The 18,581-nt window shown below is 40.0% G+C and overlaps 1 protein-coding gene across 1 annotated transcript in view; it reads right to left on the bottom strand.

Annotated features, from left to right (window-relative positions):
• LOC309716232 (polypeptide N-acetylgalactosaminyltransferase 10-like) overlaps positions 1-18,581 on the bottom strand; it is an 88,411-nt gene that overhangs the window by 62,826 nt on the left and 7,004 nt on the right. The gene's annotated exons all lie outside the window — the stretch shown is intronic.

The following is an 18,581-nucleotide window of genomic DNA, read 5'->3' as shown; positions in this document are numbered from 1 at the left end:
GCTCCAATGATGGATCTTTCCTCAAAATCATTACACAAGTATTCCAAATGAACGTCATTCAAGAAAGCTTGCTGAAGCATTTTATTGTTGTCATTATGTTGATATGTTTCCATAGAAAACCGAGTGCTTTCTTAAATATAGACGCAGTGTAACTGATATTAGAGGAAGAGTGCAAAGGATGTTCACTTTATTGGATGTTAAACAGTAATATTGGTATCAAAAACTGCTTAAATACAATATATGGTTAATTCACGCTTTTTATATCTCGCCAGCCTTCCTGTTGTCTTTCCTTCTTAAAGGAAAGACAACTGCTGACAGCTGGGGCTTTATAAAAAGAGGAGGGGGAGGGGGATGTGCTTTTTATTTGTATAACACAGAAAATGACATTCAGTTTTCCTGTCATCACACACGCACACTCTTATCACCATAAGCCATTATTTTCTACACAGAATTAAAATGCAAAGAACAGCCATTTACAAAATTCTTCCCGCGTTAGAAATGACTTCTCAGTGTCTCGAGATATTACAGGATCACAGCACAATGGTTAATCAATTAGCTCCGTGGGAGGATGCAATTAGTGAATTGTTGTTAATACAAATGATAAGTCTGACTGCATGGAGTATTATTAACCAGGCTGTTAGCTGATACCACAGCAGAGTCAGACAAACAACGATGATGAATGTACAGCTGTTCGTTTATTTCCTCTTTGCTCTTCTGCTCAGTGTTAACACAGTCAGCCAATCAGCCAATATCCTCTGTATTTCAGTAAGTATACTTTAATAATTTATCCCAAAAATGTAATATAGTATGCAATTTTACAACACCATTTTTAAACAAAGTATATAATCACAGTGGATGGACCAATTTAGACAAAAGCCCAGATGATTACAAAGGTCATGACTAAATATGACTCTCTGACCCCAAATACATGTTTGATCATCCTTAATGCCAGACTCAGATTGTTAGGGGAAAAAAATTAGTTACCAAAATCATTATGATTCATGCTCTTGGCGCTGGGAACCTGATTAGGAGTTGAACTTGGCCGGCTGTGAGACAGGGAAAAATCGGGTCATCTACTAATTGAAAGGCCAGTGGTTTGAGTCCTGGCTTCTACAGCCAACGTATCAAAGTGTCCTTGGGCAAGGTACTGAAAGCCAAAGACTGCCCTTAATGCAATATTGTATGAATTGAGTGTATGAATTTCCATCTAAATATGGCTTGTAGTGTCATGCACATTGAGTGGTCGATTAGACTAGAAAAGCACTACATAAAAGCTTATTTATCATTTATTGTCACTGAAGTTCTCCAACTTGTGGTGATGACAGGTGGAAAAACCTCAGGGAAGGTTTTCAAGTTAACTGTTTTCAACTGTTCTCTTTCCTCGGGCATCAATTAGGGCTGTTTTCTCAAAGCCGGTCGCATGAGTCATTCACCCACAAGGTGTCCGTTGGCGGCTGAGCTGGACGCATAAGGTTATGGCATTAGTGAGAGGCATCTGTCTCTTCCAAAACGTCATTTTATCAAAGTTTACACACTAACGACGAGAGACTAATCTCAACTTTTTCTCAAGAAGTTAAAGGAATTATGAGTGGGAGTGAAAATACTGTTAACATATGACATTCTGTGAAATACACAAGAAGGGGTCTCATACATTAGACCAACGAGACTAAATATCGACCACAAGATTACCAATTCCTTTATTTGTGTACAGACTTGACAGCTGAACTCTTCAGTTCTAAAATTAAATGACTGTAAAGCTTCAATTTAATGCAACAGCTCAGTCATTTCATGTGCTTTTACAATGATAATAAACTATGGTTTTTAGTGACACTGTTAGAGAGGTATTCATTTTTTTATAATACCTGTTTCCTTAGTTTTTTTTATTGAGGGTGTGGTTTGTAGCAATGTTATATCAGACTGCACATTATGAGATGTGACCAACCCATCTGCAATGCCTAATTAAGCATTCAGTGAATGTACAGCTGAGATTTAAGTGTGAATGCAAATAGAACCGCAAATTGCAGGCAAAGTGAAACGTGCTGCTAAAGCCAGAATTCGGCCAACCAACAATAATACAGAAAAAGCTAAACACAAGCTAAAGAGAAACCTGCCAAACCAAAGAAAACTACTGGAGCTACTGTTAAACACTGCCTTGTCCTTCAAGCATTATTTGAGACAGTAAATATTTGAAGCATGATAGTTCCCAGTAAACTGTATTCTCTCTTAAATTTAATACTTGTGATTAGGGCTGCACGATTAATCGTTAGAAAATCGCGATCTCGATTCATACTTATGTGCGATCTCATTTCCAAATGACAACGATTTAAAAAAAAAAAAAAGAAAAAGAAAAAAAACGACGACTGTACCGCATTTTGATCCGGGACGTAATCTGCATGAAAACAAGCGCTCACTCTTCCTGCTCAACAAATGAAAAGGGCGGAGCCTTATACCACGTGATACAGAAGCTGTGCTGTGTGATGCTAAAATTAGCAGGGGAAAAACAACGGAGAGCACGTCAGGGAAGACGAGAAAGTGACAGGAGAAAATCCGTCCCGGTCAACCACCCAAACATCAATAACGGGAACCTTATACAGCGCTTCCCTATACCCGTCGAACTCCCGCAGGCACAAAGAAATTACGGAGGCTATCACTTACCTGACCAAAGATATGGCTCCCATCAACACTGTGCAAAACGAGGGATTTAGGAAAATGATCAACATCCTAGACAAACGCTACACAGTGCCGTCCCACGACTATTTTTCTATTGTTGCACTACCTGCTCTATACACGCAGTGTCGAACAACAGTGGAGACGGAATTTCAAGCAGTACAACATTTTGCGGCAACAACAAAACGTGAGACATTTATTGTTTTTATGTTCAGTTTCAACTGTTACGAAGTTGATGTGCAGTTAATAAGCGCTATAAATATTTATACTGGAAAAGAAAATCGTGAGAGAATCGTGATCTCAATTCTAAGCCAAAAAAAAAATCGTGATTCTCATTTTATGCAAAATCGTGCAGCCCTACTCGTGATGAAAATATAGGTCCAAATCATGCTAATGAAGATGGTCTTAGCCATAGTTGAATCTGGCAATGTCTGGTGGAATCACTGTTGAAAAACCCGCAACCTGATTGTTTTTGCAATGAGGTTGTTGAATTAAAGACACCATCGCCTCCTTCCAGCTGAAGTTAATTGTTACACCCCGGCCTAGGCAACCGGAGTGCAACACGAAAAAAGTAAAAATAAAGAAAAAAAACCACACACAAAAAACCCCACTAAAGCTCACCACCAAAATCCCGAAACGAAAGTATCGACAAATCTATTTACAACAAACTATTTATTTACAATAAAACACCAAACTATTTACAACACGGGGGAGATCGCGACCATGACACACTGAAACACAGGGTTTAAATACCTAGAGGGAGCAATCAGGAAAATGGACAACAAGAGGGAAACACAGCTGGGGCAACTCAGAACTGACGAGACAGGGAAACGTAAACCGAAAAGACTAAGATAACACAGACTTTCAAAGTAAAACAGGAAACACATAACAGTCACGCCAAAAACAACACACTGACAACACCGAAACGTAACATAATGATGGAGCACATCACTAAATTAATTTATTTAGCATCGATTTGGAGCTGCCAGCTAAAACCTCGCATTAACTTTTCTAATTGTCTCAAACTCCATCTTCATTCCTCTTTTTTGGTTCATATTTTCTCCCAGTGTGTCGTGCCAGGACCTGACAGGCAGTTAGAGTCCATCTGTGTGTTTCCCACTGAAAGGAAGCGACACTGCGCTGCCCCATTTCCTTTTGATTAAAATTTCAGCACACGTCGGCGTGATATTCCACTGGGGCTTTCTGCTCTAACAAGACCTTGAAAAACAAGACAAGGAGAATGAGAAACTTTTGTAATCTGAGTCTCTGCAAGAATCTTAGTGTGACTTTGCCTAGGTGTTATGCTGTTTTTCTCAGCCTCAGCCCAGGCACACCACATAAACACATGCAAAATAAGAGACAAGATGTGGGTGAGAAGCTGATTGAGATAAACAAAAAGACAGAAAGGAATTTAAAAAAGAAAAAAAAAAATCTATTTCTTCTTGCTCCATTTCTTCCCATATCTACCGCTTTCTCACACCTGCACGTGCACTCCAGAAGCAGATGCAGAGGACCACGCAAAGAACGAACAGCCGAGGGAATTTAAATCCCAGAAAAGCTGTCGTAATCACTCAACACAATAATGCAGGAAATGGAACTGGACACCACATTAACCCAGCTTTCTAGTGGAATATCCATTGCCTTCCCACAATAAAGGTGCACACATTTCAATTTATTTCATTTCAATTGAATATGGTTCAGTTGGAAATCACCATCATTCTGTATATGATGATGATGATGATGATGATGCGCCCACCCAGCTGCAAATACCAGACTGCAATGAGTACAGAATATTCTTGCATGAGCTGCTGGAGACAAGCCAGAAAATGAAAATAATGTACCTTTAGAAGTCAACTGCATTAAAATTAATTTCCCCTGATAGTTTGTAGGGATTTTTTTCCTCTGGCCTGTGGTAATACACATGTAACCTGCTAATGACAAGGTCGCAATCATATTTTGCAACTGTCTATTATTAAGTTTTGATCTCTAATTGGTTTTACTGTTGATTTCATCATGTTTTGATGTTTGTTAATTATGGTTTCCTGTTTAGCATTCATTTTCATCCTAGTATATTAAGCTTCAATTCTCGTTATACCGGTTCACTTCTAATTCTTGTTTTACATTAGTGAGTTTTTATTCTTGTTTTAATTTTTTAGTGTTAGAGTTTTGAATTATGTTTCATTGACTTTAACATCTTGTCTTGAGTTTATTTCTGTCAGTGTCTGTGACGTCTTCTTTTTCTGTGTTGTGCTTTTTTCTTTTTCATTTTTGCAGCTTTACTTTAAATACCATTTCTGTCATTTATCATGTCAGTTTTACTTCCTGTCTGTCCTTCTTTTCTTGATTGTTTTCACCTGTGTAATTACTTCCACCTGCATCTCATTTCTCGCCTGTTAGCCATCCTTAATCGGTTCTCATAGTGTTTGCAGTCTTCCCTTTGTCACAATCCGTTAATATATCCTCATTTTAACTTTCTGTATTAACCTAAATAAAGTCCTCTGTTTCTGCATCTTGCTTTTGGGCAACATGCATCGTGACAGCTTAGTCGACTCTTTCTTCCTACCGTCTGCTGTATATCTGACAACCAAAGGGACCATGCGGGTACTGAACATTACAGGTCAGAGAAAAGGGGAGCCCTTACTGTTTAGATTCTCTCTTGCCATCATGACAGAATCTAAATAGTACCGGACAGTCCAAAGCCACCTAATAAATCTGAATTTTCTGAGTTGGTGTTCCGAGAAAGTCAGTCAAGGGTCCCAATTTGCTTGAGCCAGAGGGTACCGCTTTGCTTTCATGGATCCTTCTATCTTTGTCGGTAAGACTCGACTGCTGCTATCCCATTGAGTCTAGGGCATCCAATGTTATCTAAGCCTGAGTGCCAACTTTAACATCATTGGCCTATCTGCTTTGTCACCAGCCGGCTGTTCAGAAGGTCTCTGCCACCTCCAGTGACGTATGCCAGCAGCATATATTCTGAGAAATTGCCCCCAGGTCGACCCTCTGAACTGCCCTTCATATAGGTCGATCCCCTGCTCTTCCTGTCCCCCTGGTTGACACCTTGAACTGCTTGTTTGCACTGTCCTGTGGCTGAGTCACCTCTCTGAACCTGCCTCTTCAACTCTCCTCCTTCCTGTTTTAGTTTTGATTACTGTTGGAGATGGAATTTTGTTATTTTTACATTCTAAGTTCTGTTGTTTAGGGTTTTTTTGTTAAGTTCACTCATGTTCTTGTATTTATTAGCTTAGTCTCTTTAGAGTCTTCTTGTTTCTTGTTGTTATGTGTCCATCTCTGTGTTAGATGTGTCCCTGTTGAATTACTTGCAGATTTATTTTGTAGCTCTCCATCCCCAGCGTTGTGCATTTAGTTTACTTATGTTCTACTTTTTCTTCATCCTTAATTAGTGTCACATGTATCTAGTTTTACCAGCATTTCCCTGATATCTGTGATTAGCCGTCAATATGTGTTTAAACCCTGATTTTGTCTGCTGGTTTTTGGATTTTATTGCCTTGGTTTTTGAACTCTTATTAAGGCTGATTTCAGAAAAATCTGTCTTTTTTTCATGCTACCAGCAAGATTCACATTTGGATGGTCTGTGCCAAACAATTACCGCTGAAGGTTTTACAACAAATGCAACACGCTACAATTAAATAGGTTGTATCATTCTACAATAGCAAAGTACGTACATTAATCTTTACAATTAAAAGTCAATTAAAAACAATTAAGTCACAATTTATAACTATATATAATAATTCTGATAGAATACGGTTACAATGCTTGATGTATCATCAATATTTTTATTGCCAACTACAAAATTAAATCCTTCTTCACCAAAACCAACCAGTTTCTGAGCTTTATTCATCCCAAGGCTCCTAAATTACATTTTTTTAATCCTTATATTTATGACAACACAACGTCCAGTCACAACACACTGAAATCAGACATGTAGCTGTTTTCTAAAGATTCAAGTAAACCCAACCAGAACTCTCTTGTGTCTCACAGCGCCTCACCTGCTGCTAAGTAACTAAACACAACCCACAGGGATTTCTGACCTTTGCTTGCCCACGCCAACAGTTGAAAAAGATTCAGTTCAGTTGTATTTTTTAGCATCAAACGCATCAACTGCAGCCGTCTCATACAAGCTGCTATAAGTAGCTCTGTTCAAAAAGAAAAACAGTAAACACAGCTGTCTTTATTCTTCTCCGAGTTTTCGCTGCCTCCCTGCTGTGTGTGCTGCTGCTACTGTTTCTGATGGCTATCACAGAGATGAGGTTCACACTGGCACAAATACTTTTCTGCACTTTCTAACACATAATTATTCAAGGTGCAGTATAAAGTAGCAATCGACCACTGGATTAACCATAGCACTAACACGTAGCCAAGTAAAAAAAAACTGTTCTTTTTAGGCCAAAATTCACATTTTTGTTAAGAGAGGGGAAGAAAGTAAGCTACAGTGGGGCAAAAAAGTATTTAGTCAGCCACCGATTGTGCAAGTTCCCCCACCTAAAATGATGACAGAGGTCAGTAATTTGCACCAGAGGTACACTTCAACTGTGAGAGACAGAATGTGAAAAAAAAATCCATGAATCCACATGGTAGGATTTGTAAAGAATTTATTCGTAAATCAGGGTGGAAAATAAGTATTTGGTCAATAACAAAAATACAACTCAATACTTTGTAACATAACCTTTGTTGGCAATAACAGAGGTCAAACGTTTACTATAGGTCTTTACCAGGTTTGCACACACAGTAGCTGGTATTTTGGCCCATTCCTCCATGCAGATCTTCTCGAGAGCAGTGATGTTTTGGGGCTGTCGCCGAGCAACACGGACTTTCAACTCCCGCCACAGATTTTCTATGGGGTTGAGGTCTGGAGACTGGCTAGGCCACTCCAGGACTTTCAAATGCTTCTTACGGAGCCACTCCTTTGTTGCCCGGGCGGTGTGTTTTGGATCATTGTCATGTTGGAAGACCCAGCCTCATTTCATCTTCAAAGTTCTCACTGATGGAAGGAGGTTTTGGCTCAAAATCTCACGATACATGGCCCCATTCATTCTGTCCTTAACACGGATCAGTCGTCCTGTCCCCTTGGCAGAAAAACAGCCCCATAGCATGATGTTTCCACCCCCATGCTTCACAGTAGGTGTGGTGTTCTTGGGATGCAACTCAGTATTCTTCTTCCTCCAAACACAACGAGTTGAGTTTATACCAAAAAGTTCTACTTTGGTTTCATCTGACCACATGACATTCTCCCAATCCTCTGCTGTATCATCCATGTGCTCTCTGGCAAACTTCAGACGGGCCTGGACATGCACTGGCTTCAGCAGCGGAACACGTCTGGCACTGCGGGATTTGATTCCCTGCCGTTGTAGTGTGTTACTGATGGTGACCTTTGTTACTTTGGTCCCAGCTCTCTGCAGGTCATTCACCAGGTCCCCCCGTGTGGTTCTGGGATCTTTGCTCACCGTTCTCATGATCATTTTGACCCCAAGGGATGAGATCTTGCGTGGAGCCCCAGATCGAGGGAGATTATCAGTGGTCTTGTATGTCTTCCATTTTCTGATGATTGCTCCCACAGTTGATTTTTTTCACACCAAGCTGCTTGCCTATTGTAGATTCACTCTTCCCAGTCTGGTGCAGGTCTACAATACTTTTCCTGGTGTCCTTCGGAAGCTCTTTGGTCTTGGCCATGGCGGAGTTTGGAGTCTGACTGTTTGAGGCTGTGGACAGGTGTCTTTTATACAGATGATGAGTTCAAACAGGTGCCATTCATACAGGTAACAGAAAAGCTTCTTACAGAAGACGTTACAGGTCTGTGAGAGCCAGAGATTTTCCTTGTTTGAGGTGACCAAATACTTATTTTCCACCCTAATTTACGAATAAATTCTTTACAAATCCTACTATGTGAATTCATGGATTTTGTTTTCACATTCTGTCTCTCACAGTTGAAGTGTACCTCTGGTGCAAATTACTGACCTCTGTCATCATTTTAGGTGGGGGAACTTGCACAATCGGTGGCTGACTAAATACTTTTTTGCCCCACTGTATTTCACATACTGCACTGCTCTCTTCATCGTGTATCTCTTACATACAGCACTTCAAACAGTGCTGTATGCTTCCCAAACACAGTTAAGTCATTACCACACATGCAATGCAGCCTTGCACTTATTTAGACATTACCCAGTGGGGGTGCATGTCAGAACAGTTTAACTCAGTCAAACCAGAAAGGAAACTGGCTTTGACCTGCCAGCTCCTTAGCACAAAGTCCATTTGATTTATGCAGCAGAACAACTTTAGACAATGTTCCAACCTTTTCTCATCACTGGTTACTTTATTTTAAAAAAAAACCTCTCCTAGTCCTGCACTGGTTTGTTGTCATTTTGCAGTTTCTGCCCGAGTCCAGAAGGACCTGAGCTTTATATTTCTCTGAGAACGTTCTAACTGCCTGTGTTAACTCCCGTGTCTTCCTCTATTTCTAATGTGAGATCCTGTGGCTGAAACATGGATTATGGTGACCCTCTAATGTACTCCTAATGTGTGGAAAAACAAGTCAGTGACCTCTCCCTCACCGCACTCTCACTCACCAACTGGACTTTCCTTGTAGAATCTCCCTGTTTGGACTTCTTGTACTAATAGCTCTCTCCTCTCTTCCAGAGTCAGACCAGCTACCCAGAGTGACCTCAGAATCTCTCTATTAAACTGATAATCCAGTCTATTTGAGTCTCGTGTCTGAGGTCACCATTACAAATGGGCTGAAGTGTCCTATGACATAAATGTGGTGACTGAGTGGAAAATAAGAGACTGTAAAAGAATGACCAAATGACCAACATGACAGCTAACAGAAGCAAACTTCCACTCGAGGACGTTGAAACTGTCATTGTATGCATACATTTTAGATGTTTTTAAATCAGGATTTATTTAAACTAACCACCACGCGTACAACACAAGACTCCAGTCAAGCTGTTCTTACTTTCTTGACAGCTTTCTGGTGAGAGAGCCAATATTACATTATAATGTAAACAACAACAGGGTTCTTTGTATTTGCCCTTTAAAAAAAGAAAATCAAATTTGGTACAATGTTTTGATTTAATGTCCACTTCTGCCAAGAAACAGTGCCGACATTAATTTTACCCTCTTCTCTGCAGTCATACGACATAACAGCCCAGAATATGTACTGATATAGAAACTGGCATACTGAAAGTAATACAAACAATACCCGTGAGGTTTATTCAGATAAGACCTACCACGGTGCTCTTGAGGAAGACAGCATTCAGAGCAACAACCGTTACAGCTGATAAAAATAATAATAAAATGAACCTTGACATTCAAATCTCTTGTGCCAGACCTTTTGATTCGCAAAGTTTTCCACTGTGTTTTAATAGAAAGTTTAGAAAGTACATGCGACCTCACTTCAGACCATCAGTGGCATTTTGTTCTGTCACGTGTTTCTCTGCAGAAATGTTTCGGCCCTGTGCCACACAACTTCACCAGAAGAATATAAAACATGCTTAGGTGAGTCTTTGCAGAACATGTGACATCTTGACAGTGACAGTCCAGATGCTTAGAATTAGTCTCGCATGTTCTCCCTGTGTCTGCGTGGGTTCTCTGCCTTCCTGACACAGTCCAAAGACATACGTAGGGGCTGCGTTTATTAGTGATTCTAAACTCACCATAGGTTTGAACACAAACACAGGTTTGCTGTCTGTGTCTAAAAAATAAAATAAAAAATACAGTATCACCACCACTATCTTAAAACCACTGTTATTTCTAATGGCTTTTTAAGAGCTTGGCAGTTAGACCTTGCTAAGAATTGGCAATATCTCCCTGAACTCCAGATAAATAATTTCCAACAGATTATATCGGACAGGTTTTCAGAACAAACAACACATTTTGAAATTGTAGCTGCAGCTGGCAAATTTTATTACAGATTTAAGTTCATTTCAGTTCCCTAACAGGGCTCTACACTAACTTTCTGACACAGCTGCAGGCGCACCAGCACAAAAGTTAGACGCACCCAAATCTTTCAACCGCATCGCTTAACATCGCAGTTTTACATGTGCACTTCTTTGGGGGCGGAAAATTGCTGTCCGTACAGACAATGATTAACTAACAATCTTGTGCTTGTGCTTAAAGTGCTTTGGCAATATTGTAGACAATGTTAAACGTAATCATCATCTCAGCCTCCTCTGACGACCTGTTTGCTGCTGCCTGCCGCTGAAAGGCAGTGGAGAGAGGGGACACTTGGGCAGTGCATTTATCACGACATATAATATGTTTTCTGGATACACTGTCCTTTTTAAGCGTTCAAAGACTGATGGCTCCGTGTCAGAGCACTGGCTATGAATTTCGGACGGATCAGGCCTTAATGAAAAACTTATCAATGGTTCTTTTCATCTTTTCTCATTACCCATAGCTACATCCACTTATGTCGGGCCTAGGCTACTCACTAGGGCTGGGTGTCATCACTGATTTCTATAATCCATTCGATTCTGATTCACAAGGTCCCGATTTGATTCAATTTTGCCTCAGACAGTCAGAAATATTATAATTCTGATCATTTAACAGTACTGACACTTGTGAGACTTCATCAGAATTGTGAGCATCACAGCAGATGCTTTGTGTCAAAGTAACTGAGAATAAAACACAGAAAAACATGAAGGAGATTTTCCTGGCCTGGCTTTTTATATAACAGATAACCTTCAAAATATTCTGCAATTTTGCATAATTTTAAAAGGTTTTCTTCAGTATTGAACAGCAGAAATTAGGCTTTGTCCGAGGTCATTTAAGAAAAAAATTAAAAAATAAAAATTAAAAAAAAGGACAGCGGCTGACCGCGCTGTAAACAGCGGTAGACTGGTGGGTTATAAGCGAATGAATAATGCAGAAAACAGAGGTTTGAGATGCGTAGTTTGCTGCTTCTTTTGCTGGTGGTTCAGTGAATTTTGGTTGGAGAGAGACAAAACCTGCAGCGCAGAATCTAACGCAAAAAAGACGTACACACAGCGCGGACCTGGTGCATCAGAATCAGTGAGCTGTCAGCTTTCAGCCCCGACACCGTGTCCGTCTACGTGCCGTTGAGTGAGAAAGCTGATTCCGATGCATCAGGTCCACGCTCTGTGTTTACATCTTTGTGTGGAATCCATTTATCTGCTCTCATTTGCGGTTTGGTGGTCGTTGAAATTGTTTTATGAGCTTTAACCTGAGATTCTGGCAAAATACATTTATATTTAAAAGTCGATTCAGGATTTAATGAATCGATATCGCTTTATTCAAGCTACTCACCCCCATGTCATACTGTGTATGGTTGCGTGTGTGTGACAAATAAAATTTGAATTTGAATTTGAATTCTCTATCCGCCTGCACTTTCAAATGTACAGACGCACTACATGAATATCTGGACCATGACCAATCAGAGAGGTCCCGCCCCTGATTATCTCTGATTGGTTTACACCACAATAGGGGCATAATGTGTGGCTGTTGTTGACCACACGGAGACTTTGAGAGTTGCAGAGACTTTTTTTTCGTTACTCAAACAGTTGGTGGCACTGGTGCGACCTAAGATATTTTTTTTGTCGCACCATTGAAAAAATGCCTAATGTAATTGAAAACTACTTCTCTGGCTGTTGACTGTGTCTCTCGTGTTTCCAAGTTTGCTTTAAATAGAAATCTGTGCTGAAAATAAATGGATCTAAAGTTGAATGTCCAGGGCAGAAGTTCACCATCATCACTGCTGCTGGCCAGTGTTGTAGGATGATAACTAATCAATGTGTTAGTCAGACAGACACACTACATCACTACAGAGATCTGTGTAAGAACATAAAGAACATGTCTACTGAAACCGAATCAGCAGGAAAAGGGGTAAGAGTTTTGGTATTGGAAGCTGTGAGCTTGGTTAAATATTGGAATGTCGGCCTGAGCGGGAATAAATAAATAAAAGTGTTGAAACGCAAACTAATCCATATAATCTGATGATGATTTTTCTTTTTTTGATTTAAGTTATATATTTGTCAACAATGATCAGCACACAGAACATGAAGACTTAAGCCACATATACAGTGACTGTACCAGAAGTTAACAAATGATAGGCATTCAGTCTAGAGAAACATAGTCTGGTTTGCTGGAGGTAAGTTTTCTAAAGCCCATGTATAGGAATTTATTTTATTTATGTATTAATCACATTATTTTATTGTATGATGCCTTGGTGCTACTGGATTTAAACATATTTCACACTCATACTGCAAGACAAATGGTGGGGGTGTAGTAAGGAAGTTGGGGGAAGCAGACCACTCCCCAGGAAGAGTCTTTTGTCTCTTTGAGGACTCTGGGAGGTAGCAAGGGAGTGTGAACCTTAAGGTGTGAAACAGCTGTGTACTGCCTTTTGTTCCTGGAGAAGGTATTTAACTGAGAACCATGTTAGGCTCAGGAAGACTCTGCTGACCGTCTGCCCCGCGGTCATGCAGGCTCTCCACCAAGCTTGGTTTTTCTCTTCTTTGTGTTTTGATTAATGAGTCTTAGCTACTGCTCACCGCTCGTCTGCAGGCTTTATTTAATGGAAAACGTCCACAACACCCAACAGCCACTTATTTTACTTTATTTACTCTTAAAAATTCACAGTCTGGTTCCCACAGTGGATGTATTTGTCCTGAACAAGCATTCTGAAATATATTTCATACTTCATGATAGCATTCATTCGTTTTGGAAATATACATTGTGCTTTATTGTTTAAATTAGTTAGAAAGGCAAACATACATATAATACATCTCAGTTGTAAAAGACAACATAACGACTTCCAGCTACTATGTTTAGGAGAAACCAGTATCAAAAAGTATAGCTTTAAAGGTCTTCCTGCAGCTGGTTATTTTGTTATTATATAAAACAAGAACATAAACAAGCAGTCCCTGAGCGAGACCTCAATCTCACCTTCCTACCTCTGGCTAGACACTGGAGAGCCCTGCGATCAAACCCAGCTGCACAAAAAGCACAGGAAGGAGGCAAATCAATATACAACTCCAAGCGTATGTCTAGCCCCGCTAAACATAGAAATGGAAGGGAAGTGAGTTTTTGTCTGACTTCACCATCAGAGACACTTAACTCTGTGACTGTGTTTGAATGACTCAGAACCAGCTTCCTCCATCTTTGTTCCCTGTCACAAATGCATACAGTTTAGAGGAATATTAAGAAATTATGAACTTGAATAATGTTTACCCACAAACATGGGAAAAATACTTTGTAAGCAGCAAATATTAGGTGCAAGATGAATGTTTTCATGCTGTAGTTGCTATCTATCCAAAAAAATATAACCGACTTCCTCCCAGAGGGCAATTTATATTGTTACCATTTTCAGTTTTGATGATGTTTATTTACAAAGTGGTAGTGGCAGAAACAGGCAGTGAGGTATGACAAAACAACTGAAGAAACCTAAACTGGGAGAACTAACTGACAAACCTGAGACCATACAAAAGGGGCGATGGGCAGAGAGACGCAGAGACAGGAACACCATAGAACACAGCGATACACGGATAAATGCAGACGAGCCGACAATGAACACAGACCGACACCCACTAAATATACATACACACAAGGTAATCAGGTAATCACACACAGGAGGGAAGAACAGCTGAACCTAATACACATGAGGACCGGAGGAGACAAGCTGAACACAATGACAACAGACACAGACTTTCAGAACAAAACAGGAAATCTAGAACCCGAACCAGACACAAGGGGGGAGGGCACAGAATAACTAGAACAGAGGAAAACAATCACAAAACACAAAACGCTGGGTCAACGACCCAGGACCATGACAAAAATGGCCTCCTCCAATGTCACAAACTTCAGGCTATATTCAGGCTTTCAGGTATTTTCATGTCCCTCTAGTAATAAAGATTATAAATATCAAAAGTGGTTCCTAGTTTTATTATAAGCTTTATGCTTCCTTTTTCATAAGATGGCTCAAGATTACCATCATTACCAGAGTCTCTTGGACTTGCTCAAAAAATGTTCTTCCTCCAACTTGAAAACAGATTGTTTGCTGATTTTCTACCACTTTCTGATCTGTTCTAAACAAACAGTCAGCGGGAAAATGAAAGACAGATAAACGCTATCGGACTGCTTTTGTCTGGCATTAAGAAAAATAAAGTATTACCAGCTGAGCAGTGCATCTGATAAAAAACAGTGCTGGCAATTCAATGTGCGAGGTCAATACTCCCCTCATGTGATACAATTACCTGCTTTTCATGTTTTGCTTTACCCTCTTCTTCTCCTCCATCATATTTAGGCATTTGACAGACAAGTTGATCTGAGCTAGAGGGTCAAAATCACTTTTTCCATCTTCTAAGAAAGCGCAACTTCTCTATTCACTTAAAAATCCATTTCCATCTTACAATCGTAGAACTGTACAATCAGAAGTACCAAAGGTAATTAATGGGTCGTGATTCTGTGTATAAAGTATCTTTGTGCTTGTTTTTTTTCTTTGCCAGCTAACACACTCTACAAAACTCACAGCTTTTAAACAACACTTTGAGCAACACTTCAGGTATCCACTGAGTAATACTGTTATGTTACTTGAGTCCTGAGAGCCATAGTTACAAAATCGTACTCTGCTATTTCAGGTAAGTTGCAAAAGATCTAGACTATGCTTCTGGCTGATTAACCTCATTGTGACTCACATGCAAATCCTTCTAGGCTTCTGCTCTCTGTCTCATCTGAGCTAGACATGAGCTTGAGGCAGAGGACCTCCCGACAGTGATCCCTGCAGCGAGGCACTCCAAACTCCCCTTGCAGAGGAGCTCAGCAAGGCCACTGCACAGTCCATTATCTCCCAAAAGGAGTCATTATCCAAAGTCCTGCTGAGATGGAGAGAGCAGGCAGAGGACCACAGAGAGGCCAGAACTCCTGGAGTTCTCTGCTTCCTGTGGTTTCAAACTTTCTGCTCAGATATTGATGGATTACGACGCAAACACTGGTCTTACAGAATTTTTTTGGACCGCCTGCTGCTCCCACCAAGCAACATGAAGACCAAATAAAGTCTTGTGCTCCTTTCTTTGGTCAAATCAGAGAGAAATCAAAGATGAAAATATGTGGAATGTAGACAAAGGTTTGTTGTTTTTCCCAAAAGTAACATGGAAAAATTGGCAGGGACTTACTTTACTCTTTCAAAAAGTGCTTCAGTCGATGGCTTCGTTTGCAAAGAACAGTTATTTTTCTCATTATCAGAGCCTTATCTCACAAATATTATCGTGGCTAAATGGACATACTGTAGGCTGTAAGAAAGCCTTAAAACAACAGACTCATTGTAGAATTACATTTCCAATCACCACAGGAGTCTGCCTGTATTGTCTACTACTTATTTCAGTGTGTAGAGTTTGTATCGGCTCATGTTTCATATTACAATGCAACAAAGAACAGAAAAAGGACACACTAGGAGATTCAAACTAAGATACAACGTCAGCTGGATATTTGTACACAGAAAAAGAACTTCCATAGTCCTCATTAAGAAACAGTTTAAAACTGTTCTGATATCACCAAAGAGCTGAATGCAGTGTTTTCCCCACACAGCTTAAAGGATGTTAATGTAAGCTGCTGACAGATCCAGCTGGTAAACATTTCAGATATCTGATTTTAAACTGCTCTTAATACTACTGAGCAAGTTAATATATTTTATGCATAAACTACTGCTAAAAGGTATTTGCTTGTTCCAGTGCTTGCTTCCATTCTGCTGTAAGCAGATGGAACTCTGGGCCAAATCAACGCTGCAGGTTTTTTTGGCTCTTCGACTTCAGAATCAGCAAAAATCTAAATAAATCGAGATGCATTACAGTAGCTGCCATCCACTGAACTAAGCTAGACAAGTCACTCTAACTGTGAGGTTCTATTGTATTAATGGGACTTCAGTGTGATCAGTCTGGTGCTTTGCAGTCTTGTCATTTTTTCTTAGCCGTTTGGCCCTTTCATGGCTGCAGGGTAGCTGGAGCTGAAACCAAGGCCAACACATAGAGACACACAGTCATTCACACTCACATTTATACCTACAACCAATTTAAAACCACAAGTTAACCTATGAACCTGGAGTCTGTTCACCTTCAAAGTAAAAGTGGTGCCTTACTACTAGAACCAAAAAGGTACCACTATTACTCTGAAGGTAAATGTTCTCTTCCCAGTTTGTATCACACTTTTTCAAGTTTCACCAACTTCAATGCAAACCACAGGTGACTTTGACAATCTGCTAGCGACAACTTCACAACAACATTTTTGGTCTAGCACCCTTTTTGTAACCAGTTCCACCCAGGGACAGCCACCAATCACTCACCAAGGATTAGACACATTTTTCCCTAACAACCAGAGATTGCCAGCAGGTCATCTAGGCCTGTGTAACTGAGGCCTAACATGAGACATAACTAGAGAGAACCCACATAGGCACAGAAAGAATATAAAAACTGTACACAAAAAGGTATCCACTAGCCCGCTCTGGATTCAAACCCTTGATCTTGGTGTAGTGGGATGGCAAGGCTAACCACTACTTTACAAAACAGTGGTTAAAAGTAATTCAATGAGTAATCAATTCAGTTTTATATATGTAAATCCAAATCACAAGAAACATCATCTCCGGGTGATATAAGGTACAAACAATAAAAGATAATTTAATGTCGTTTGTTATTTTTAACAGGATGAACTAAACTGTATTTATTTCCAATGGTTTCGGTTATTTCAAAACCCGTTAGTTTTTGAAAAACTACAAGACAAATACCACAAAAATACACCCTGCATAATATGCTGGAAATGCTGGGATTGCAGCCTTCACTGGTTGTTGTGTGAATTCACATCAGCTGTTCATATAAGCTCCTTATTAAAATGTCTGAGGGAGACGAAAGCAGCAAAGAAGCAGTACAACTACACATGTTTCTTTTCCAAATATTTATTTATAAGTGACTTATGTATGTATGTATGTATGTATGTATGTATGTATGTATGTATATATTGTACTATTCTTAGTTAGCGTATTGTCTGTCTTGTCTTAATGTTGGTTTAAAATGGAGCACTGTAACAAAAAATAATTTCCCCCAGGGATCAATAAAGTATTCTGATTCTGATTCTGATTAATGGTCACCGCACAGAATTTCTGGTGCTGCAAGCTCAAAGAGCAGCTTCCTGTCACATCTATAGCCAGAGGCAAAGCTGGCAGAAAGGCCCCAGTATCAGCCCCCAAGCACAGAACAGCACTAAGCTTCAGAAGTACACTAAAATGGTGAGCATGTTTGCCTCCAGGTGAGAAAACAAATGAATGTTCAACAACAACTGAAGAATTTCCACTACATTAAAGCTTAAATAATCACTGAGGTGAGTCCGTAACTCCGTTCTCACTACAAACTGGAATCTGTGATGTTTCATATCACAGAGGAAACAAGCAATAATTTAGCAATAAATAAGGAATGACACATGCATCAACTTTCCTGAAATACGCGAAGTGTTACACTGATAAAGAAAGAAAATTATTTTCATGGATGCATAGCACATCTGCAGTAATGACTGAGCTCAGGTTCAATTAAAATGTCACAATAAACTGAACCTCTGTGTCTTTGGTTATGAAGCTCAACGTTAGATGACCATCAGCTGCAGTGGCAACCCTGCAGTCCTCCATTCCACACCATCCTAAATATCACCCCGTCAGCAGAACTCGTACTACAGATGAGTAACTTTGCTTTGCATGTTGCCTTTCAGCTTTGCTGCCACTAACTAAAGAAACAGATGTGATTTGCACTGGCTTCCCTAATCCCACATGCTCTCTATCTGCCCCATTAGAAGCATCGACTTAGGCTGATTTGCAGGGCCACAGTCATGCTGGGTTCTCTTTTTTGAGCAGAGAACACAGAGACAGGTTGTTCCTTCCTTCACTACAGCGATCAATGCTCGGTATGGTT

Source organism: Aulonocara stuartgranti (assembly GCF_965226115.1).
Source record: "Aulonocara stuartgranti genome assembly, chromosome: 10".
Classification (NCBI taxonomy): domain Eukaryota; kingdom Metazoa; phylum Chordata; class Actinopteri; order Cichliformes; family Cichlidae; genus Aulonocara; species Aulonocara stuartgranti.
Note: the sequence above shows the minus strand (reverse complement) of the source record. Positions and strands in the feature narration are given on the sequence as shown.